Source organism: Physeter macrocephalus, chromosome 11 (assembly GCF_002837175.3).
Source record: "Physeter macrocephalus isolate SW-GA chromosome 11, ASM283717v5, whole genome shotgun sequence".
In the NCBI taxonomy this organism is placed as follows: domain Eukaryota; kingdom Metazoa; phylum Chordata; class Mammalia; order Artiodactyla; family Physeteridae; genus Physeter; species Physeter macrocephalus.
The window spans coordinates 115,060,946-115,087,700 of record NC_041224.1 but is presented as its reverse complement, the minus strand read 5'-3'; the positions used below and the strand labels follow the sequence as shown (position 1 = coordinate 115,087,700).

Below are 26,755 nucleotides of genomic sequence, written 5' to 3'. Positions count from 1 at the left end.
CAGAACCTCTGCCTGGTCTTCTTCACTTGATAATTCCTCCTCATTCTTTAGATCGTAGCTTGAAATTTACTTCCCATAACTTCCATTTAAGATTAGATATGGTGTTCCTACTATGTAGGAACAATTCTTCTAATCGTTCGTTCATTCATTCATTCACCCAACAAATGTTTATTGAGTACCTACTATATATTAGGCATTGAGCTAGGTATTGATAATTAAATGGTATCATGGTCCCTAGCCTCACAGAATTTACAATACAGAGGGAGACAGATATTAAGCACATAATGATATAACCTATGCAAAGAAGTTAGAGAAACTGAAAGATCAACAGAGCTGAAGAGCAGTGCAAGGGGAAAGATGGCATTCATTTACTGTTATTTCAGTATCAGTCTTCTCATGAAACTGTAGATGACTTAGAATACGTAACAAAGAATGGATACATAGGAGATGCTCAATAAGTTTTCTTTCAAGGAATGAATGAATAAATAAACACATGCAAAGATCCAAAAATTTTTAAATGTAAATGTAAATCATACTGTGTATATAATCCCATATCCTGCTTCTTAAAACTTAATAATGTGAAATAAGCCTTTTTCATATAATCTCATATTTTTTAAATTAAAATTTAGATGATATTGGGTCAGATGGATTCATTCATGTATTAACACATTTATTCAACACATATTTACTGATAATTGATGCCAGGCACTGTTCCAGGTGATGAAGATAGAGCAGTGAAAAAAACAAAGTCCCAGCCACCAGGCAACTAACGTTTTAGTGAGGAAGACAGGTAGATAAACAGGCAGAAAGACAAGCAAATCAAAGACAAGTGCTACAAAGAAAACAAGTATCCCTTACAATACAAAATTACTTGGTTCCTGATTTGGATATATCCAGATCAAATAGCAAGAGACAGTTTTAAGGGACTTCCCTGGTGGTCCAGTGGTTAAGACTCCGTGCTTCCAACACAGGGGGCACGGGTTCAATCCCTGGTGGGGGAACTAAGATCTCACATGCCACATGGCATGGCCAAAAAATAAAATTTAAAAAAAAAGAGAGAGATAGTTTTAAAATCTTCAATTCCTGAATTTCAGAGGGCAAGTAGCAAGAGTTCAGACAGCTAAGGATTTATCAAAGAATTTCTTTGAGTCTCTTCAGTTCCCAAGGTCCGATGGTGAGGAACACATGAAGAAGAGGGAAAAGGAATAGAGTGGTAGAAGATGCTACTTTCGACAGGGTGGTCAGAGCCTGGAGTGAAGTGAGAAAAATAACTGATGCAATTTTCGGAAAGCATTCCAGGCAGAAGCAGTAGCAAGTGCAAAGGACCTGAGATGGGGATATGCTTGGCGCATTCAAGGAATAGCTAGGAAGGCAGTACAGCCTTTCTAAAATAGCACTCCCCCAACCATCAGTCTCTTTCCTTCTCTGAATGTGTCCTTCTTCAACACATTTATCAGTATATGTCATTATATACTGACATGTCTTTTAGGAATTCTATAGTATTTCTCAAACACAAGTACTTGACACTGATTTAATGACACATTTTAAGAGAATGATGAAATGATGAACATGAAGTAGTTCGTTTTCAATATAGGGTTTCTTGGTTTGAAAAATAGTTACCCCTAAGTTACCCATGACCATCATCTATGAAACTATTTACAAAAAAAGATAAAGGATACTTTTCATTTTATATCCTCTGCACTGAAACTCCTAGTACTGGCAGACTGACAAGTCTCTTTGTTTCAGAGGACATCAAATGACTGGTGCCAACAATTTATCATTGTTGTTCCTTAGCCTTTAATCATATTTATCATATTGGCTCCAACTTCTTATTTCTTTAAAGAGAACTGCTATTATGGTTCCAAGGAACTAAAAATATATCACTGTTAAGGCAATTAATTTCAAATGACTCAAACTGAATTCAAACTTTCTGGGGAAAAAAGAAAAAACACCTGGACCGACACCTTCATCTCACATAGTAGGCATTTCACAAAGGCTTGCAGATTTGAACTGAAGTCAGTATCTGAGTTCCAGTTTTAGAGCATTCACTAATATTAATACTGAAATATACTGGCTGCCAGGAAGTTCCAGTTCTCTTACAAAATAATCACCAAAGCATTGATTTTAGAATGATTTAGGGATTCTCTAGATTCTACTCAGTGTTTGTTTACGCATATAAATTATTTATTACTAAATGTAGAGAAATAAGTACTAGCAAAACACCCAGGTATCTCATTTAGTAAAACCAAGTGACCGATCCAGATTTTGTGTGGCCTGAAACATATACAATTTGGGTGGTCTTCTCTAAGAATCAGAATGCAGTTAGGAATGCAAAATTTGGTACAAAAGTAAATATTTATTTAGAATGTACAAGAAATCATCATAAAATGCTGGAGCCTTAGAGATTCAAGTTTCCTTTCTCTGAGGTCTCTTGAACAACAGAAATGCTTACATAGAAATGCTTCCTTACTGCAACCAGCTTCCTCTCTCCACTGAGAACACTCTACAACTCTCAGCATCTCTTAGGAGCCCATGACAGTGTGGAACCCTGAACTTAAGCTTCATTAGCCTCAAGGTAACCCCACCTCTAGTAAAACCTTCTTGGCTCCCTCTCAGGCTCCAAACTCAAAGGATCCCAGCAGAACAGACTGAATCAGGCTAGAAGTGGAGTTACCAAGGTAGTTCAGAGATGCCCTGTGGATAAAGAGGTAGTGCTGCAGCAGAGAATTCAGCAGTGCAGCCAGGAAATCAAATATGTGCATTATATCTAAAGGGGGATATAAACAGCATAATGGGAGAGTAAAAAAATAAAATAAAATCCAGTGGTCAGGGCAGTTGTGAAGGATGGGATGAGGTACAGATTAGGGGCAGCATTCAGACCTGAGTCTGCCAACGGAGGCTTTGTGCAAGATACCTCTTTTACACAGTAGTACATAACCTTTATTCCCCTCTAAAGTGTTTGAGATACAGGACTTCTGGAATCAAATATTGATATAATGTAGTCACTGAGCTTTTGTCCAAAGCCATTCAGATAACATTAGAACAGCTGTATTTTCATGTGTCCTATAAATATGCATTTGTAATTGCTATAACAGCACAACCTGTGGTATTGCTTTTTTTTTTTTTACTGCTCTTTCTCTTTGTTTATTAAGACAACCAACACTTGAAGTTTATGCTATCAGAAATAATTACTGGGACTTCCTTGGTGGCACAGTGGTTAAGAATCTGCCTGCCAATGCAGGGGAAACGGGTTCGAGCCCTGGTCCTGGAAGATCCCACATGCCACAGAGCAACTAAGCCTGTGTGCCACAACTACTGAGCCTGTGCTCTAGAGCCCGCGAGCCACAACTACTGAGCCCACGTGCCACAACTACTGAAGTCCATGCACCTAGAGCCCATGCTCCACAACAAGAGAAGCCTGTGCACCGCAACAAAGAGTAGCCCCCACTCGGCGCAACTAGAAAAAGCCCACGCACAGTAACAAAGACCCAACGCAGCCATAAATAAATAAGTAAATTTATAAAAAAAAATAATTACTAAATCTCTGTTAAATTATTTTTATTTCTTTCTTGCCAACCTTACACAGGGAAAATATTCCAAACTAGCACTGACTGGGGTAATTTTAGGCCAGTATGTCTTGTCCAAACAATACTTTGTATTTTATATTCAGAATAATGCCTGATAATCTGAGGGTAACTCAAAAACTCAAATAAAGGCAATTCCTCTTTTCTGAGGAATGACTGGGAGATAAAAGTGTGTCTTATATTTGGACAGATAAGGTTATGAAGACATCAGGACAACAGTTATGAAGAGTGTGGTGCTATGAATGGGTAAAGAAGGTAGACCACTTTCTTCCATGGATACTTCTATTAAGAAGCTGACCAAAGCAGCAGCTATCAGGCCTTGCGCCAGAAGATGCCAGGAGCACAAGTGTGAAGTGGCTGAGTTGTAAGTGTTGAAAAGAAAGGGCCCATAGATGCATTCCATTTTTGGCTTTTCAGCTGGCGGGAGCAGTGTACCACAGTCAGCCTCCAGGGTAACAGACTCCATCATCAGCACTACGCAGGCCATGTTTAAGTACCACAGGGTCAACATATGCTTTTCCAAAGCAAAGGCAGAGTGTCCCAGCTATCCCAGGTCTGCTAGCAAGGCCAATGTGAGCCAGGTGAAAACAATATCAGCAGGGGTGGGCCCTGGACCCCTGTCAAATCAGGGAGGAAAATCACTGCCAAGAAAGAGAGGCAGAGCTATAACCTGCTGGAGCCAAAGTGGTGGTCAAGACTCCTGAGGGCAAGAAAAAGGTAACTTAAGAATGAAAAGAGGAATCACGAAGCAGGAGAAATGAGACAAAATCTAGACTGACTAATTTAAAAGTGGGCTGTGTCCCGGCAGCCCATTCATATAATGCTTAGAATATTCCATCAGTGAGAGGGCAAATTCTTAAAGGAAGTTGGGCTGAGCCAGACATTGCCTCTTTCCTTCCTGTCTGCTCTTAATTAGTCACTGAATAGTTGGTTTTGACTCTTATGCCTACTTGACTCATAATTAGTAGATCTCAAGGTAGTGTCCTGATGTCTGATTCTGTCTGTCTGGTCTGGTCTGTATCTGTTGCTACTTCTATCCTGTACCTAAGTCCTGCTACCTGTCCCTGATTTCCTGGTTCTCCAACCACTGTTAGGCATGTTTCAACCCTAATAGCAAATAGAACAGTGTACCTGTGCTTTGCTCAGAATCCCAGACATGAAACCATGCCACTACTGGCATAGGAGATGCAGCTAACCTTGTCTCAGGCCCGTGGACAAATATGTCAGGCAAATTACCAAGCTCCTAGGATTTTTGATTCAACTAATTTCGAAGGTTTGAATGGGTCTTCAAGCTCTAAGAATTCTAGGGTAATTATTTTTATACAAAATTATCTCCCCAACTTCAGTGTAAGCTTCCTGACAGAAGAACCCATTCTTTACACATCTCCAGACTCCCTTTCCACAGTCAATCCCCTCTCTAATAAACCAGAGTTCAGTGTTCAATCAATAACCACTGACTGATTCTGAGTCAAGTTGCTCCTTACAATTTTTTTTTCTTTTTTTTTTAAACTTCTTTATTGGAGTATAATTGTTTTACGATGGTGTGTTAGTTTCTGCTTTATAACAAAGTGAATCAGCTATACATATACATATATCCCCATAGTTCCTCCCTCTTGCGTCTCCCTCCCACCCTCCCTATCCCAACCCTCTAGGTGGTCACAAAGCACCGAGCTGATCTCCCTGTGCTATGCAGCTGCTTCCCACTAGCTATCTATTTTGCATTTGGTAGTGTATATATGTCCATGCCACTCTCTCACTTCGTCCCAGCTTACCATTCCCCCTCCCCGCATCCTCAAGTCCATTCTCTACGTCTGCATCTTTATTCCTGTCCTGTCCCTAGGATCTTCATAATCTTTTTTTTTTATAGATTCCATATATATGTGTTAGCATACGGTATTTGTCTTTCTCTTTCTGACTTACTTCACTCTGTATGACAGACTCTAGGTCCATCCACCTCACTACAAATAACTCAATTTCATTTCCTCTTATGGCTGAGTAATATTCCATTGTATATATGTGCCACATCTTCTTTATCCATTCATCTGTCGATGGACACTTAGGTTGCTTCTATGTCCTGGCTCTTGTAAACAGAGCTAAATAGAGCTGCAATGAACATTGTGGTACATGACTCTTTTTGAATTATGGTCTTCTCAGGGTATATGCCCAGTAGTGGGATTGCTGGGTCATAGGGTAGTTCTATTTTTAGTTTTTTAAGGAACCTCCATACTTTTCTCCATAGTGGCTGTATCAATTCACATTCCCACCAACAGTGCAATGTAAGAGTTTTCCCTTTTCTCCACACCCTCTCCAGCATTTATTGTTTGTAGATATTTTGATGATGGCCATTCTGACCAGTGTGAGGTGATACCTCATTGTAGTTTTGATTTGCATTTCTCTAATAATTAGTGATGTTGAGCATTCTTTCATGTGTTGGTTGGCAATCTGTATATCTTCTTTGGAGAAATGTCTATTTAGGTCTTCTGCCCATTTTTGGATTGCTCCTTAAAATTTTATTATACTACTAAAATTAAATTTTTTGCCATGTGAGGTACCTTTTATATAAAATATAAATCTAAAATAGAACACAAAATAGGGTTAAGTCTGAACCATATTTTGTCCTCTGCCCAGTGACTTATTCATAAAATCATGCAATATTTTATTTTGGTTGCAAGAAGAAAATTGCTATAAAGGTGAAATTATTTAAATATAAATACCACAATAAAAATCTGAATAACAAAAAAATTTCTACTTGAGTTGATGGCCTACTGGCTTGTGGAAATAAATGACACAACAAAATATAATGAACTTATCCTTGAGACTATTTTGATAACAGCTGACCCAGTTATAAGATGAAAACACATTATTTAAGTTACAACAATGATCTAAAAGTTCTTCCCTAATATTTTCATTTTTTTTCAGATGAACGTTCTCTAATCCATTTTCTACTTTCTTCCTCTCTGGGATTTCTCCGGTGGCACAGTGGTTAAGAATACACCTGCCAATGCAGGGCTCGAGCCCTGTTCTGGGAAGATCCCACGTGCCATGGAGCAACTAAGCCCGTGCGCCACAACTACTGAGCTTGTGCTCTAGAGCCCGCAAGCCACAACTACTGAAGCCCGCGCGCCTGGAGCCCGCGCACAGCAATGAAGAGTAGCCCCCGCTCGCCGCAACTACAGAAAGCCCGCGTGTGGCAACGAAGACCCAACACAGCCAAAAATAAATAAAAACAAATAAACAGATTTATTAAAAAAAAAAATTTTCTTCCTTTCCGTAGGAAAAGGGGGTGGGGGTGGAAAACTTCTTGACTAAATCCCTCCAAAGGCACTACCAACCCATGTGATAGCAGTAATGTTTTGAGAAAGAAAGGAAGAGAAACTTTACTCTTTATCTTTCCCTTTATCATCATCTCACATTTCCTTAATTGTTCTAGCAGATATAGAGCAAGACTGACCCTGACAACCTGGAGATAGCATCAATTCACAGAGGACTTCTTACCCAAAAGTTGATATATGGGTCAATCTTTGGTACCTAGTTTCTAAAATAATGTTTAAAAGATTATCCAATTCCCAGGCTAGCCCACAGACGTCCCATGTAAATCCATAGTACAACTGAAACAGTAAAACTTCACAATATAAAAATAATGATGTTATCACAAAAGTAACAATATTTCAGTTAATTATGAGAACATCTCTCTAAATTCTCCAGAGTCTTGCTTTAGGCCACAGATGTTCATCACCTAGGAAGGAGATGTTAGTGAAGGATATAGGACTGCTACCAAAAAGGCCTAAAATATTACAAACTTGCCTGAGAATCATGATATTTTTATTTTTAAAAATTACTGAAAGAAATTAGAAAATAAAAACTCTCCCTATATACCTAAAGGCTGAAGCTTCAAAAATTTTTTTTTAAGTAGGAGTAACAAATCACTTTATTAACCTAATCTGGGACAGTTTATAAAATATATTTAGATGTGTGGTACTCCCTTTAATTAGGAAAACTATAAAACCATAATACTCTTTTTAAAAAAATCCTTAGAAAAAATATTGTACTTGGGAGGATTCAAGGTCCTGAAGGAGCAGGATGGTAGCTGCCATAGAAGCTGCATGGAACCCCACAGAGGATTCCTAGTCATTGTCCAATGGTTTTGATGGTTCTTAAAGATGTTACTGAACTTGAGGGACACTATGTTCCAGCAGAGCAGTCTACCCAATGTAGTACTGCATTCTAGAGATGATCTGTCCCAGTTGAGCTTATTTCTTTAGCTCTAGTTACCTGTGATCTGGAGTCCTACATTTGAGTCTTACGGGCCACCAGGTCGAACTGGCTAGTGAATAGGGAAGAGGTGAGGGGAAGGGTCTACAGGTAACAGGTAAAGGAGTGCAAATGGAAATGAATAGTTAATGAGAGCCTATTATAGGGTAGATATATTTACGTAACATTGTTTAATGGGCATTATAATGTCTTATTTTACAGAGATAAGAATATTCAGGATTAGAGAAGTTAAGAAAATTGCCCAAGGTCAGGCTGATGGTGAGTGATGGAGTTGGGATATAAATCCTGGTCTGTGTGACTCAAGGCATGCTCCCAAGTCTCCCAGAGAATTGGGTGCAGCGTCACTATTCTCCAAGCCCCTGAAGACTTCTGCTACCACAACCCCAAGAACAAATGAGCTTTACGGGACTTCCCTGGTGGTCCAGTGGTTAAGATTCCACGCTCCAAATACAGGGGGCCCAGGTTCGATCCCTGGTCAGGGAACTAGATCCCGCATGCCACAACTAATAGATCCCACATGCCGCAAAGAAGATCCCACATGCTGCAACTAAGACCCAGCACAGCCAAATAAATAAATAAATATTTTTTAAAAAAAGAACAAATGATCTTTACTACAACACTTTTTCAGAGTATGATAAAATAGATATATAAAGTACACACTATACAGACCCACAGAAAATTATTTACTTAGATAATATAAGTAAGAAATAGAAGAATCATTTGTTTCCTTTTATTCCCCCCATTTTCCTGGTTAATTATAATGATGTTTCTTCTATTTCTGAGCATTTTTTTATGGTATATCACAATATTCTTTCCTTACATGATCCTTTAAGAGTCTTTTATATATTAAAGCACAGTCTTGTAACCAGGGAAATGTTGACTTTGTGCTGTTAAAGAATATTTTATCTTTCAATAATCCACCACTAAATTCTAGTTTTAAGTCAATAACCATCATTCTACCCACTGTCTATTTTTATTCTAAAAATTTAAAGATATAACTCACATCAAATAGAAAACCAACTGTGAGAAAATCTGTAGCTCCATATTCAGTTACATTTTAAGTACGAGCTATTATAATGCAGCTTTCAGATTTCAAATTCTGATTCAGATATTAATCACTATGATTTAAAAAAAAACAGCACTGGAAAGGAGTAGTTTGGTAAAAATCAAGACTATGAATCTAGCTGGGTACAGATAAGAGTCCAGATATCTACTAATCAAACAGAAGAATTCTAGTGTGGAAAATTGGCATACCTAAATTCCAATCATTTTTATCACTAATTAGCTAGATTACCATGGGTCAGCCAATTAACCTCTTTGGTCCTCAATTTTCTCATCTGTTAAAGTGTTTTAGATTAGATGATCACTAAGTTTCCTTCCAACTACTTAAAAAAAGAAAATGTGACCATGACCTATTTATGTAACTTGAAAAACATCTGTGAGAGATTTGCTTACAGAAAAATGTAAATAGAAAGTATTCTTATCAAAAGCACCAAAATGACAAAACAAGCTATTTTTTTTTAAAGGGAGCACTTTATATTAAAACAAGAAAGCTAAAAGCAAATTGGTATATTTAACACATTTATTTCATGGAACGATCATATTTCTTATGGAAAATTTAGCTTAAATTTACAAAGAACTCAAATCTAAATTTGTTTTGAACTACAATCTACTCTGCCATCCTAAAATACCTCATTCTGGCTCATCTAGGAATTAATGTGTTATATCTATATAAAATGTCATAATTTACAAAATAGATGCATTCCTGAAAAGTTGTTGAGGGAACCACCACTGAGTTGAGTGGGGAAGGGACTCAATCACAAACCTTTAAAGGTCGAGAGATCTAATCCAATTTTCCAGCTAATACAAAACACTCATGACTGAGATATACTCAACCAACAAAAGAAAGCTCGAATCATTCCAATGCTTATCACACATTCAGATACAAATTGTGGGATAATTTGTACAATAATAGTAATAATAATATAAAATAAAAGGATGGAAGAAAATTGTCACAAGAATCTTTTCTATTTTTTTCTTTTGCTATACGTGAAATTGGTTTACTTTTGACTTACTTTATTACTCATACTTCATAACTTAAGATATGCTTTGTTTTCTGATTTGTCTTTTGTTGCTATGTGAACCGCTATTTGTAAGACATCCTCCTTTTAAAAATATGAATAAGCACTTACTAAATCACAAGAATTTAACTTGAGACTACAGAAATATATTTGAGCTTTTAGAAAAATAAAAAGGATTATATTTGTAGCATAATTTTTTTTAACTGATATGTTTTCTGTAAGGAAAGAAAGAAATCAGCAGTTTCAGTTTCAGGCATAATGGTTGTGTGAAAGTGTCAATAAATAGGTCAGTCAGAAAGTCACATATCAAGGTTTTATTATTAATTCATTGTTTGAACTTACCCAAGCTGCTTAACTTTTTTATGCCTCTGTTTCCTCATCTTACGATGGTTATAAACAGAGAATTTTAGAGCTAGGAGGGACTCTAGAGATTATCTTGTCCAATGTCCTTATTTTACAGATAAAGAACTAAAACTCCAAAATCAAATGATATGCCAATGATTTGCCTCTGCAAAATATGGATAATAAAAATAACTTTGTCTGATTTATAGAGGTTTCTTTCTGAAGAGGAAATGAAATCACGGATTTTCTAAAAAGCATTAAATAATTAAATAGTAGTATTGTATTGAAAAAAGTTACTTTAAAGAAAAGCTTGTCATATCATGCAAGTCAAAATTAAAATTTCTCTCAATAAGCCTATCATGTCTACTCTTCTAACCAGGTGCTAGGAAAATATTTGTCTATTTCTGAGGTAACCACATTCCAAAATGACATGAACAAATAATTTAAAAATATATTTTCCATATGTTTAGATGTCATAAGCTGAGTTAAGTGGCTTTTTGCAAATTAAAGGGAAATTTCTCACCAGTAAAATTAAGCATGAAAACACTGGGTCAAAGTACAATTTAAAAGATGTAAATGACTAAAAATAAGGGCTAGGAAGTGAGCAGAAAAGAAGTAACATCTGTTGTTTGAATATATTAATTAAATTTCTACATTTTAGTGACCTGTATCTTGCTCCTGTTAAGTAGACCTGCCACCTACAAGCTGAAGAAAAAACAATAAATGTACTGTCATAAGTGACTTTTCCTAGCGAAAACTAAAAAATGCAGCAGCTTTTAGCTACAACTACGTTTAACAAAGGATTTTGAGAAGGATTAAGGATGGAGAAAGAATAGAGATGAAGGTGATACAGATATAGATTGGAAGTAGGTTTGAGGATAGAGGGGGGAAAAAAACACGTAAAACAATCTAATTCTCATCTCAACAACTTCAGCACTTTCCGACTTCCTAAACTACATAATTACTTCAGAAGTACCCAAAAGACATCTAAGAAACCTGAAATCACTAAATTGCAAAGAAACAGGAAACCAGACTGAAGTTTATGCATCTCATTAAAAGACCATTAAATGAGCAGCTGTTTCTCCATTCTCATTTATGCACACAGGTCATTATATGCAGGCTTGTTCACAATAATCTTGTACCCTGATGAACAAGTGAATGTGGTACTATATCTAGAAGTTGTTCTTTCCTCAACAGGTATCTTCATATTCATCTTAATATTTCAGATCACACATTAATATGCATGCCTAAAACCAGAATATAAATAAGTAGATACACAGAATCATCATTATAGAGTTTAACCCTAACTTAGAAATTAATACCAACATTTACATGTGCCACGCGCTGTTCTAGACACCGGGAATACAGCAATGAACAAGATGCCTGAAGCTCCTGTCCCTATGAAACGGGGATAGGAGGACAATAAACCAATTAGTATATCACCTATAATCTTGATGAAAGTTATCTTTCTGGACCGCAGTTTGCTGTCTATAAAACTGGAAAACTAATATTACTTAAGTATCATCATACCCTTCTCAAACAAAAATTACCCCCCAAACCTGTAAATAAATAGAACTTGTGCCCTAATTCTCCCTAACATATCCCTGCCTCCAGTGGCACATGCATAATCACAGAATGCAGGCCAGAGTAGGAAGTAAGCAATGCCATGAACTACAAGAAAACTAACTGTATCATGGTGAGGCTCAATACAAACCTGTGTTGTATACAGAAACTAACTCTAGTTAGTAAGCTATGGTTTCTCAGATAAGATAATAATGATACATACATGCTATTTTGGAACATATTTTCTCTTAGTTTCATACTGATGTCCAGATAAGTCATTTTTAACTTAAATATAATGGCTGTCCCTTTAAAAATCTTTGTTATCAACTAGACTCTTGTTAATCAGATTATGAATTTCAAGTCACATTTAACATGAGAATTTTTTTCTCTTCCAGTTGAAGAAATAATTTTATTTAATATGAGTACATACTTTTGCAAAATTGCATCAAAATAGGCATATAGTATGAGGTTTGATTCTTGTATTTAAAACAGCAAACTAGTTATGAATGAACAAATAAAACTAAAGGTTGAAGTTCTGACCAAACTACTTCGGCATCAGAAAGCAAGACTATCTGGATGTAAGAAATTAACTCCTTGAATCAGGTATAGTCTCAATAATTCTGAAATATTAACATATAGGACAATAAGTCAGAGTAAAGAAATATATGTGGATACCCAACATAAAATGTAAGTCGATTTTATGGCCTGAATCAATCCGTTGGTATCTCTCCCCTCTCTCTCAATTCCCCAATCAATCAATGAAAAAATAAAAATGGGGGGAATAAAGACCAACAGTGAGCAAACTAAGACTAAAACTTGAGCACAAACCAAAAAACTGGAAGAAATGTGTACTAATAATAGAGCCAAACTGCTGTCCTCCTTAAATAGTAGTCTTGTTCACTTTTATATCTTCAGGCCAAGTATAGTACCCAGGTACGTATATACCCAATAAATGTCTCATTTTGTTGAAAAACTTAGACAATCAAAAGAGACCTTCCACATCCTCCCACCACCACAGCCCACATTCTTTCCATATAATGTACCGCCTTTCCGTAACAGTTACCCCATCCCCACTGTCCCATTCCTCTTCCAACATCCTCCAAAAGAAGAAGAGACATAGACATTTCTTACATAGATTCTTGATGAAATCTCAGAACATAACATTTTCATGGTTTTGCAAAGATGACCTATACAAGTGATCTATGAAGACAACTTGAGAATGACCGGTTAGCATTCCTCAGCTAGGCTCTTTCAATCAGCAATCACTTTAGGCTTGTGCTAGATATTTGGCCAAACATTATAACATAAATTCAGCAGCAAATATCTAGGAATCAAAAAGTCATGTGTTTTGAAATTTGATGCTCAAATGTAAAAATGTTGTGTTGTAAAAATAAAAGCCTGACGGGTATTCTCACCTTCATGGAGGGCTACTCCTCCCCCATTAGCAGTGTGGGCCAGGGAGGTTCCTATACGCAGTATCAACACATCTCTCAAAAATTGGATCTGGATGCATTTAAACTGCCAAATAATTTTGGCAACAAAGTTCTACACATGAAATTTTCATCAATACTCCCAATTTTGTTCTCTGCTTTTTATAACAACTGAAATCACTGAAATTTGTCATCTGATGTAGCCATTCACAGAAACATGAAGCACCTAAAATCAATACTGATAGTTATTGGATGTTTGTTGGCCCTGGATTTCACACTAGGAGGTGCTATAGGCATCGTCACCATAGGAGAAGTAGACTTGCCTACTGATGGCCATCAAACTGAAGGAAAAACCAACCACCCATGAAGCTACAAGTAAGGCGTCTAGCTCTTTCAAGAACTACTTACTCATTCTAAATTTTTTTTAACATATATACTCAATTTCGTAGGTTCTGTCACATCTTTAAAAACCATTAAGAGTTTAGTTAAGTAAGAAACTTCCTGAGATACAGATGATTCAGCAGTATTATCTTTACCTAAAGGCCTATGCATAACATGTTATGCTCCGATATAGTTAGAAAAGATTTTTACAAGATACCCTCAACTCTGTATTTTGAAAACATAGGACTTCTGTCCTTTTCCCCAAAAACTAACTGGGGCAACAATTCAATTTCATTTTGGGTAATTACAGCATGACTAAATAAATTTTCTGATATGTTTCTGTTAAAATTTTAAGAAACTATTTCCCCAAGAATATACATCAGGGAAAGGATAGTCTCTTCAATAAAAGGTGTTGGGAAAACTGGACAGCCACATACAAAAGAATGAACCTGGATCCCTATCTTATACCATACACAAAAATCAACTCAAACTGGATTAAAAAGTTGAAAGAGACCTAAAAGTAGAACTCTTAGAAGAAAATGGGGGTAAGCTCCTTGACACTGGTCTTGGCAATGACTTTCTGGATTTAACACCAAAAGCAAAGGAAACAAAAGCAAAAATAAACAAGCAGGACCGCAAAAACTAAAAAGCTACTGCATAGCAAAGGAAGCAATTAACAAAATGAAAATGCAACCTACTGATTGGGAGAAAATATTTGCTAATCACATATCTGATAAGGGGTTACTATTCAAAATATATAACGAATTCATACAACTCAACAGCAAAAAATCAAACAATCTGATTTTAAAAGGAGCAGAGGAGCCAAAGAGACATTTTTCCAAAGAAGACACATAAATGGCCAACAGGTACATGAAAAGGTGCTCAATATCACTCACTAGTCTAGTCATCGGAGAAATGCAAAACAAAACCACAATGAGATACCAACTTCACACCTGTTAGAATGGCTGTCATTAAAAATACAATGAGATAACAAGTGTTGGTGAGGGTGTGCAGAAAGAGAACTTTCTGCACTGTTAGTGGGAGTGTAAACTGGTAAGCCCACTATGGAACACAGCATGGATGTTCCTCAAGAAATTAAAAATTGAACTACCATATGATCCAGTAATCCCACTTCTGGGCATATTTCCAAAGAAAATGAAAACAGGATATTCAAGAGAATATCTGCACTCCCATGTTTATTGCAGCATTATTCATAATAGCCAAGATTCTGAAACAACCTAAGTGTCTGTCAATGGAAAAATGGATAAAGAAGATGTGATACACACACACACACACACACACACACCACACACACACATACACACACACACACACACACACACACACACACACACACACACACACACACACACACCCCGGAATATTATTTGGCCATGAGAAAGAAGAAAATCCTACCATTTATGACAACATGGATGGACCTTAAGGACATTAAGCTAAGTGAAATAAGCTATGTGGAGAAAGACAAATACTGCATGGTATCACTCATATGTGGCTTTTTTTTAAAGTCAGATTCATAGGAACAGAGTAGAAAAGTGGTTGCCAGGGGCTGGGATGTGGGGGAAATAGGAGAGGTTGTTAAATGGGTACAAACTTTTAGCTGTAAGATGAATAAGGTCTGAGGATCTATAGTAAAACATATGATCATAGTTGATAACACTGTATTGCATAGTTGAAATCTGCTAAGAGAGTAGAACTTAAACATTCCAAGAAAGAAAGAGAGAGGGTCTTCCCTGATGGCGCAGTGGTTGAGAGTCCGCCTGCCGATGCAGCGGACACGGGTTCGTGCCCTGGTCCGGGGAGATCCCACATGCCGCAGAGGTGGTTGAGAGTCCGCCTGCCGATGCAGCGGACACGGGTTCGTGCCCTGGTCCGGGAAGATCCCACATGCCGCAGAGCGGCTGGGCCTGTGAGCCACGGCCGCTGAGCCTGCGCGTCCGGAGCCTGTGCTCCGCAACGGGAGAGGCCACAACAGTGAGAGGCCTGCGCACCACAAAAAAAAAAAAAAAAAAAAGAAAGAAAGAGAGAGAGAGATAAAAGAAGAGAGAGAAAGAAAGGGGAGAAGAAAAAAGGAAGGAAGAAAGAGGTTCTTTAGTACAATGTAAAGGCACCTAAGAAAATATCAAATTAATTTGTGAATCTTTGGATTTTTGTGAATCTTAAACAAACACAGAAATTATATATCCGAAAACAGTGCTATCTCATTTACAAAGAAGCTCAATGCAATAATTTTTTTAAATAAAGAAAAAGTGGCTCAAACTACAATGTCCTTTAAAGGGAGAATGGCTAAACAAATCATTAGTCAACAAACTGGAGGAGTTGCTGTGCACCCAAAAGTGGAATTGGGGCCCAGCATCTTCCTAGCCTGGGCTGGGCCCTAACCCACCCTATTCCTTCTAGCTGAGATGGGTTCAGCCAAGAGCATCCCTCCTACTCCACACGGCCTCCACTGCACAGCATGCATTTGGCTCTATAGGCAGATCACCATTCACTTAGTGCGGGTATCCTGCGCACTCCTGTTCAAGTGCAGACCCCACACTCCAACTGACCTACAGAGAAGTAGTGGAAGGGTCTTGATCAGTCCCAGGACTCAGACACCTGCTCTCCTACCCTGGCACTGCATGGACACCTATGAACTCCAGCAGCAGAGACCCCCCCAAACCCACTGGCAAAACAGCTCAGTGAGCTATTTGAGACTGAAACCCCCAAACTGAATCCTCCCCCAGAGCCTGCTCTGCCTCCAGAGGCACCTTCATCTGAATTGGAATTGCCCATGGGCAACAGTAATCCCTTGAGGACCAGACACCATCTTGGAGCCAGACACCATCTTGAGCTTCCCTCCAAGCAGGCGTTTTCCAAGGAGGAAACAGGACAGCTCACAGAAACTGTTATGGCCAGCCAGGGCTCAGGCAAGCCCTTGAGAGACCCTGAGACTCCCTGATCTTCAGGTTCTAAGCACAATAGACAGAAACCAAATGGCAAGGTACTAGGGAGATCTCTGCTCACCATCCTGCAGGATGACAACTCCCCTGAGACCCTGACACTACAATAGGGTAAGGAGCCTTCTCCCCTGAGTGAAAATGCTAGGAATCCAAAGGAAGGGGGCATTCTGGGAACCGAATGACTTCTAAAACTGGAGGACAAGCTTGGGAGCAAGGCCAGGACCATGACAAGGGAAATCAGCAATTTCCTTGGTAGAGAACTAGGCCCTGTGTGGCCCCAGAGCCTAGTGATATTCTGTGTCTTCTCACCCCTTCTTTCACAGGTAGACTGAGGAAAGGCTGGTTTTCTCTGACTCCCCCCAAAACTAAGGACTATAAATGTGTGAGCACATAGGTAACTTAAAAACTCATTCTAAAGACAATTCCAAAAGAGAAGTTCCAAAAGTGAAACTAGCTAAGGCAACATCCCTGAAATAAATATATTAAGCTATGTTCATCTCTATCGTACTCCCTACAATCTCAAAGCTAGTGCTTTCCGCATGACAAACCACAATAAACTTGACTGAATAGAGAAATAAATAGAAAAATATGCAAAAGAACAAACAAACAAACCCACTTAGAATAAAATATGTCTTGGCAGAGTCAAATCTGAAGAAGTTTCCAGATCTGTAGCACTTAATATGAGACAATGAACAAGAGAAGCACCTAGTGGCATGTTTCTGGTGGAAAGGCCATGATCTAAGACTCCTATTTGCCATACATGGAGAATGATGAGAGGAACCACCCTGGCTATGAGCTCAACTCTGGAGGCCAAACTGTGCTGTGGACGGAAAGCATCCCAAGGACACAAGGAGGAAGGAATCCACCAGTCTTTGCATCACATATGTATCTCCAATAATAAATATTAGGATGATAATTATTTCACCAGTGAAACATATCATTTTATTCAATAACCATTATGAACAACTTCCCTAATTTTAAATGACACCACTTACATATATATGTACATATATATATGTTTGATTGTTCATAACAAAATATATTATGTTCTGTTTTTTTAAAAAGAGAAGTTCTCCTAATTTTACAGTCTGATTTTCTCTATGCATTTATCTATAAAGTATTTCTCACTTCCTTCTTGATGAAAGATATAATTATATGTCTCATTATTATTCACATGAGCCAAGAAATGTTTGCCAAATTTTCATATCATACATAAACACATACCACAAAACTTAACCTCTGGGGCTTCCCTGGTGGCACAGTGGTTAAGAATCCGCCAGCCAATGCAGGGAACACGGGTTCGAGCCCTGGTCCAGGAAGATCCCACATGCTGCAGAGCAACTAAGCCAGTGCGCCACAACTACTGAGCCTGTGCTCTAGAGCCCGTGAGCCACAACTACTGAAGCCCGCACGCCTAGAGCCCATGCTCCACAACGAGAGAAGCCACCCCAATGAGAAGCCCGTGCACCGGAACGAAGAGTAGCCCCTACTCGCCACAACCACAGAAAGCCCATGCACAGCAACAAAGACCCAACACAGCCAAAAGTAAATAAATAAAACAAACTAAAAACAAAAAACTTAACCTCTACTTATCCAGATATGAAAAACAGCTTTTAGACAAGATGTGACATTAATTACACAAAATACAAATATTTTAAAATAAATGCTAAGAGAAAATGTGACATTTTGTAAATTTTTAATAATCTTTCTGAAGCTTTACTACTGAGCTAATTCTCCCACACGTGAGCCTTTGAAAACATTAATAATGAAAATGCCAGCTGAATATTAAAAATTTTCATTAGGCAACAATAGTATATACTGATGATAATCTAAATGTAAAAGATTAATAATGTTCTTATAATTCAATAGCTTCACAAACATTTAATTGATTCATTCAAAAACATTTATTAAGTACCAGCCATATTTGCTAGGTATTTGACTGAAGTGCTGGGAATTTAAAAGTGAACAAGAGTCAAGATCTTACCACCACCGTCATGTAGCTTACACTCTAATGGTGGAAACTGTCAATAAATAAATAAATAAATATAAAAGAAAATGTCAAATCGTGATAAGTGTTCTGACGAAAATGAAACAAGATGAGATGATTGTCACAGCCAGTTCTTCTAGGGTGACATTAAAATGAGACCTGAAAAAAATTAAAATTAAATGAGACCTGAATGTCAAGAGGGGTCAGCCACTAAAGATCCAGGGAAAGAGGGTTGCAGATAGAGAGAACAGCAATTTCAAGGGCCCTAAAATGGAAATGAACTTGTGGTATCTGCAGAAAAGGAAGAAATAAGTGTACTCTGAGCAAGGATGAGCATGGTTGAGATGAGGTAAGTAGAGGACAAATCAGGTAGAACCTGCTAAGATAAATAGTTTGGATTACAGTCTAGGCACAATGGCTTTTTGTTTTGTTTTAAATTTAATTATAGGAAGTTAAGACATATGTGAAAAATGCAAAATGGACTCTGATATCTTTATCATCCAGTTTCAATAATTATTAATTCATGGGGAATTCCCTGGCAGTCCAGTGGTTAGGACTCCGCGCTTCCACTACAGGGGGCGCAGGTTCAATCCCAGATCGGGGCACTAAGATCTCGCAAGCTGCACAGTGTGGCCATAAAAAGAAAAACAATTATTAATTCATCACTGGTCTTAATTAATCTGTACCTTTAATCATTCCCCATCTATCCCTCAGGCATCATATCATTTCTTCTATACACAAGTTAGTATGTATCTCTAAAAGATAAGGACTCTTGTAAATGTGACCACTATCAATATTACCATCATTACACATTATTTTCAGTAATAATTTACTACAATCATCAACTATCTAGCCAGTGTTCAAATTTCCCTGTGTATCATTTTTTTAAAAACCTTATTGGTTCAAATCAGAATACAAATAAGGTCCAGATATTGCAATTAATCAGTTTCTTGACCTTTTTAATCTATAGATCATTTCTCCTTTACTTTTTTTTTCTCTTGCAATCTATTTGTTGAAAAAAACTGAGTCCTATAAGATTGTCCACATTCTGGATTTCCTGACTGCACTCCCACAGTGTCACTTAACATGTTTCTCTTACTCGTACATTTCTTATAAGCTGGTAGTGAGATCTGGAGGTTTAATCAGATTCAGGTTACAATTTTGAGCAAAACTACTTAATAGTTTATGTTATATGCTCTAATTAGGAGGGAGATCACATACAGCGTTCACTCTCCATATATATATAGACAGATAGATAGATAAGCAACCAGTATAATTACTGACTTAGATCTATTATAATACTTCATTAAGAGCTGTAAAATGGAGCTTCCCTGGTGGCGCAGTGGTTGCGCGTCCACCTGCCGATGCAGGGGACCCGGGTTCGCGCCCCAGTCTGGGAGGATCCCACATGCCGCGGAGCGGCTGGGCCCGTGAGCCATGGCCGCTGAGCCTGCGCGTCCGGAGCCTGTGCTCCGCGACGGGAGAGGCCACAACAGAGGGAGGCCCGCATACCACAAAAAAAGAGTTGTAAAATGATACTATAATTCTATCATTCCTTCTTTATCAGCTGGAATATTTCTGTAAAAAAAATTCCTTTAGCAACTATATGGTTAACAGCACAGGAAAAATAAAATAAATACTTGATTATTTCCAAGTTTTCCAAATAATAAGATGGTTGCCTAGCATATGGATGGTTTTAAGCAGGAAAGTTTTTAAAGATCATTCTGAATATCGTTTGAAGAACAGAGTGATATATAAAAAAGAGTTGAAAGCAGAGACACCACCTAGGAGGCTCTTGCACTATTCTAAATAAACGATGATGGATTGTACTAGGTTGGTGGAGAAGATCAGAGAAGTAGACAAATTTAAGATCTATTTGGGATGTAAAATCTAGAGGACTTGCTGATAGGTTGTATATATAGGGTAAGGGAAAGAAAGAAATCAAGAATGAGTCCTAGACTTTTGACCTGAACAACTTTGTTATGGGAAACCCTAAGAGAGAAGCAGATTTAGGAAACAAAATCATCTGGGTAATGATATGGATGAAATTAAATCAATATTTATCCAATCCTTATTACTGTTTTTTTTGTTCTTTGCCCTGACTGAGGATAACTAAAATTTTCAGAAAGTAGAAATAAAATACTGTTATATGATATTTTTCTATAAATAATATTTTTGCTGAAATAAAATTAACACCAGATAAGATAAATTCCTACTTTTTTCTTAGATAATTCATTTTCTCATTATATCTCTCCATATATATTAACAAAGAATAAGCTGGGTTAAAAATTTTAAAGAATAGTATTAAATATTATTTTAACCCAGATTTATTATCAATCTCATATCATCTACTGGATCACCACAAATATAAGGGATATACAAACAGGATACAGGAAAATGGAGAAACAGAGCTTAAAAACATGAGTCAGGGGCTTCCCTGGTGGCGCAGTGGTTGGGGGTCCGCCTGCCGATGCAGGGGACGCGGGTTCGTGCCCCGGTCCCGGAGGATCCCATGTGCCGCGGAGCGGCTGGGCCCGTGAGCCATGGCCACTGGGCCTGCGCGTCCGGAGCCTGCGCTCCGCAACGGGAGAGGCCGCAACAGTGAGAGGCCCTTGTACCGCCAAAAAAAAAAAACATGAGTCAGTTAACTAGTATTAACAAATTAATCTTGAGGGATGGTTTCACTTTTTAAAAGCTAATTTTCCACTCTCCTGTTTCTACATGAGTACTAATAATTCAAATTGTCCTGTCGGTTTCCCTTGCCTCTCTCTACAAAGTAAGAAGGAGATATGGAAGGTTTAAGAGAGAAGGGAAAGAAAAGAGCCTAACCTCAACATATCACCAATATCAACAAAAATAATCAAAATTACCTCCTAAATCAGCGGTCCCCAACCTTTTTGGCATTAGGGACTGGTTTCGTGGAAGACAATTTTTCCATGGGCCAGCCGTGGGGGATAGTTTTGGGATGACTCAAGTGTGTTACATTTATTGTGTACTTTATTTCTATTATTATTATTATATTGTAATATATAACGAAATAATTATACAACTCACCATAATGCAGAATCAGTGGGAGCTCTGAGCTTGTTTTCACTTGCCACTCACTGATGGGGTTTTGATATGAGTCTGCAAGCAACTGATTTATTATGGTCTCTGTGCAGTCAAACCTCTCTGCTAGTGATAATCTGTATTTGCAGCCACTCCCCAGCACTAGCATCACCGCCTCAGCTCCACTTCAGATTATCAGGCATCAGATTCTCATAAGGAACACACAACCTAGATCCCTCTCATGTGCAGTTCACAGTAGGGTTTGCACACCTAAGAGAATCTAATGCCACTGGTGATCTGACAGGTGGTGGAGCTCAGGCAGTAGTGTGAGTTATGGGGAGCGGCTATAAATACAGATGAAGCTTTGCTCGCTCACCTGCCACTCACCTCCTGTTGTGCAGCCTGGTTCCTAACAGGCCACAGACTGCTACTGGTCCATGGCTCAGGGGCTGGGGACCCCTGTCCTAAATGACAAGACTTCTAAAGATATATTACCTAAATTTTCATATAGGAAAGGAAAATCAGATTTGTCACAAATCATTTCTACACAAAAATTTTAGAATGTTATTCCATTTTGATAATACACATCTACAAAATATCTGATTAACTGGTTAGATAAAAATGACAAATCACTCTTTTTGTAATGAGTCATTCATATATATATATTATACTTATGGATAATAGTTTACAAATGCTACTGATTTCCATTAGGTCTAATAACTATTTTTATGTGTAAACATAGCTTATTTAATTTAATAGGAACTAGGTTCCAGAATAGAATGTCCTTCTTTATAATATGCAAATGACAGCTCTGGGTTACATTTCCCAGCCTCAACAATGTCCCTGTTAATTGGACTCTACTGAACTACTCAGAAGAAGTAAAAGACACAATTCTTCCTGCTAAAAAACAAACTATAAAGTGAGAAAATAGATAAGCACAAATATAATTCCAAAAATTATCAATGCAGATAAAATACCTCAGAATTATATCGGAGATAGAGATACCCTGGACCTAGAGGGAACTGTTGAAAGAAAGGAGTGTGAGTTCATTTAGAAAAGCTTAAAAGCCATTCATAATAAATAATTTTTTAAAATTCAACATAATATATACGTTAAAATATATAAAATAATTCTATTATCCCATGCACAGTTATAAAATATTTTGAATTCTGAGATATAATTATCCCTTAAGTACTATTACATTTTATCTTACTTTTAAATGTTTTTCTTGACATTTATTTTTAAAGAAACATAATTAAGTGCTTTATGCTTCTGTATATTTTTCTTACTCAGAATCATCATGAATATTGTAATGCAAATCAGTTCCATCAACATCTTTATAGATGACAAATTGTATTCTGAATGCCAATTATTCAAAAATGCATAGTCAGAAGATTTCTAAGCTGGTTGTTTAAACACGGAATGTACAAATCTCAGATAATATATCTATTAACATTATCTAATACAAAATAGGTCCTTTATATTTATGTGACATTAGGCTGACTGACTCTTACTTAGCCTTAAATTCCTTTACTAATATACCTTCTCCATCTAAAAGATCACATTTTTTTCCCCATACCTACTTCATTCCCACTGACTCCCTCTTGATAAAATGTTCCCTATGTAACTTCTTTCTCATTCTCCTTATCTAGTTGCTAAGCCTTCCCCAATGTAAATAACTGATAGTTTGTTTCTTCATCAACCTTCTAATGTTATATATTATCCTTATTCTGAGTAAGGTGAGAAACAGAGTTATGGCCTAGCCTGAAAATAAGCAAGGCACATATTTTCATTCCCTTAACCTTTCTGATTGCTATTTCTTTGACTTCTTCTCAAAAATACTCTTCTCAGTCCTACCCTCAATTATAAGAATTAGTGTAACACAGTTTCTAGGAGTTGGTTAGAATGTCACCCTAATTACTTAAATGAGTAGAGAGATGCAGATCTAGAATTTCAAGGATTATCTGACCTTGGGGGAAACTTTCTCCTGTTTTAGGTTGATTAGTACCAGGACAACAATGTAGTACCACCATGAGGTGTATGCTTTCCAAGCAAACCAGATATTTCCATCAATAAAACAGGATATTCACTCACCAGAAATATTTAAAATCTTAAATTGTACAGTAAATTCAAAATTGAAACAAAGCAGCTTCCTGATAAAGAATATCACCATGACCTGTAGTAAGGAGTATTTCAACTTACTTGCCGACAAGAGCCATATAAAACATCCACCAACTAATTACTGAAGACACAGGCCACTCTAGAGAATCACTGAAAATTTCACTCTCCAAGTCTCCTTTTAGAAAGGTATTAATATCTTCTGTTTTTACTTTATTCAATATATTTTCAGAATAGCTTAGAATTTCCAGAGACCTTAAATTGTATCAATTGTACTTTAAAGTAACAATTTCTTGATGACACAGAGACATTACTGTAATCAGTAAAATATGTGCAAATTGGATTTGAGGAAGAGAGGCATTCTGGATAGCAATTCTCATTTAAAGAATGTAGTCTTATTACACTTAAGACAATGACCCTTCTTGCTTTTCTTTCTCATACCTTTTCCCTTTCTTAAAGTCATAGCAGTGAAGTTATCAACCCAAGAAGATCTTGGAGAAATCAGGAAAAAATGAAATTATGAAAATACACAAAAATAGAGTTTGGAATACGGAAAGGAATAAGGAATTGAGAACTACTGCAGATATGTAGGCAAGTGTTGAAGTGGGTGGGGGAAACTAAGAATTTTCTGCCATAACTCTTGATGTTCTGCACACCCTGAGGAACAGTATCACTGAGGCATTTGAGAAGTTTGGGTTCTTTCATTTGTTAGGTAATGTGACACACAAACAACAGTTTCTATTTTCAGGGAAACTTCATCCATTTTTCTATATGGACTCTCACACAAAAAAATCTCTCCCAATTCCTCAAAGATGTTTTCTTTCAAAAACAATAAAATACTTAGGAATAAATTTAACCAAGGAGGCGAAAGATCTGTACATTGAAAACTACAGAATTTTGATAAAAGAAATTGAAGGAGATACAAATAAACAGAAAGATATTCTGTGTTTGAGTTGGAAGAATTAATATTGTTAAAATGTCTATCCTACCAAAAGCAATCTACAGATCAATGTAATCCCTATCAAAATTCCAATGGCATTTTTCACAGAAATAAAACAAATAATCCTAAAACTCATATGGAACCACAAAAGACCCCAAATAGACAAAGCAATCTTGAGAAGGAACAAAGTAGAGGCATCACTCTTCCTGATTTCAAACTACATTACAAAGCTATAGTAATCAAAAGAGTATGATATCAGCATTAAAACAGATACATAGATCAACAGAACAAAATAGAGAGCTCAGAAATAAACCCAGGTATATATGTCAATTACTTTTCAACAAAGGAGCCAAGAATGTACAATGGGGAAAGGATAGTCTCTTCAATAAATGGTACTGGGAAAACTGGACAGCCACATGCAAAAGAATAAAACTGGACCTCTATTTACACCATACACAAAAATCAACTCAAACTGGATGAAAGAATGGAAAGTAGACCTGAAACTGTAAAACTCCTAGAAGAAAACGGGGCAAGGTCCTGGACATCAGTCTTAGCAATGATTTTTTGGATTTGACACAAAAAGTGAAGGAAACAAAAGGAAAAATAAACAAGTGGGATTACATCAAACTAAAAAGCTTCTGCTTAGCAAAGGAAACCATCAACAAAATGAAAAGGCAACCTATGGAATGGGAAAAAGTATTTGCAAGCCACATACCCAATAAGAGGTTAATATCCAAAATATGTAAGGAATTCATATAATTCAATAACAAAAAAACAATAACCCAATTAAAAAATAGGCAAAGTACTTGAATAGACACTCTTCCAAAGAAGACATACTAAAGGCCAACAGGTATATGTGTAGGTGCTCAACATCACTAATCATCAGGGAAATGCAAATCAAAACTACAATGAGATATCACCTCACATCTGTTAGAATGGCTATTATCAAAGAGATAAGAGATAAATGGTGGCAAGGACGTGGAGAAAAGGGAAAACTTGCATACTATTGGTGGGAATATAAATTGGTACAGCCATTATGGGAAAACAGTATGGATGTTCCTCAAAAAATTAAAAATAGAACTACCATATGATCCAGAAATCCCACCTCTAGGTATATATCTAAAGGAAACAAAATCACTAGCTCATATATCTGTACTCCCATATTCACTGCAGGACTACTCACAACATCCAAGGTACAAAAACTACCTAAGTGCCTTAGATGGATGAAGATATGGTACATATATACAATGGAATATCATTCAGCCTTAAAAGAGAAGGAAACCCTGCCATTTGCAACAACATGGATGAACATGGAGGGCATTATGCTCTAAGTGAAATAATCCAGACAGAGACAGACAAATACTGCATGGTACCACTTATATGTGGAATCTAAAAAGGAAGTTGAACTCACAAACAGAGTAGAATGGTGGCTGCCAGGGGTTGAGGCAGTAGAAGAAATAGGGAGAGGGTGGTAAAAAGGTACACATTTTCAGTCATAAGATGAATAAGGTCTGAGTAGCTAATGTATAACATGGTGACTAGCATTGGTAATAGAATTTGCTAAGAGAGTAGAACTTAAGTGTTCACACCAACAAATTTTAAAAGTAAAAAAAAAAAAAAAAAAAAGGAAATATTTGAGGTGGTGAATGTGCTAATCAACTCAATGGTGGGAATCCTTTCAAATCATCATGTTATACGGCTGAAATATATTTTAATATTATTTATCAATATGTCTCAATACAGTTGAAAATAAAGAAAGAAATATCCAGGATTCAGTGAAAACATGGATGGATCTCACAGCATTATGTTGAGAGAAAAACGTAAGACATAAAAGATTCTATTACATGAAATTTAAGGATAAGCAAAACTTATAAATACTTAAAGAAGTCATGTCTAGAGTAGATCTTAAGCATTCTCATCACATACACCAAAAAACTCATGGGTATGTGAGATTATGAATGCGTTAATTAACCTGACTGTGGTAAATATTTCAAAGCATCCATATGCCACATCATTACATTGTACACTTTAAATATAGATAGTTCTATC

The 26,755-nt window shown here is 37.1% G+C and overlaps 1 protein-coding gene and 1 pseudogene across 12 annotated transcripts in view; one reads left to right on the top strand and one right to left on the bottom strand.

Annotated features, from left to right (window-relative positions):
* NUBPL (NUBP iron-sulfur cluster assembly factor, mitochondrial) overlaps positions 1 to 26,755 on the bottom strand; it is a 402,628-nt gene that overhangs the window by 218,176 nt on the left and 157,697 nt on the right. The gene's annotated exons all lie outside the window — the stretch shown is intronic.
* Positions 16,077 to 16,869, top strand: LOC102974432 (cell division cycle-associated protein 3-like; annotated as a pseudogene).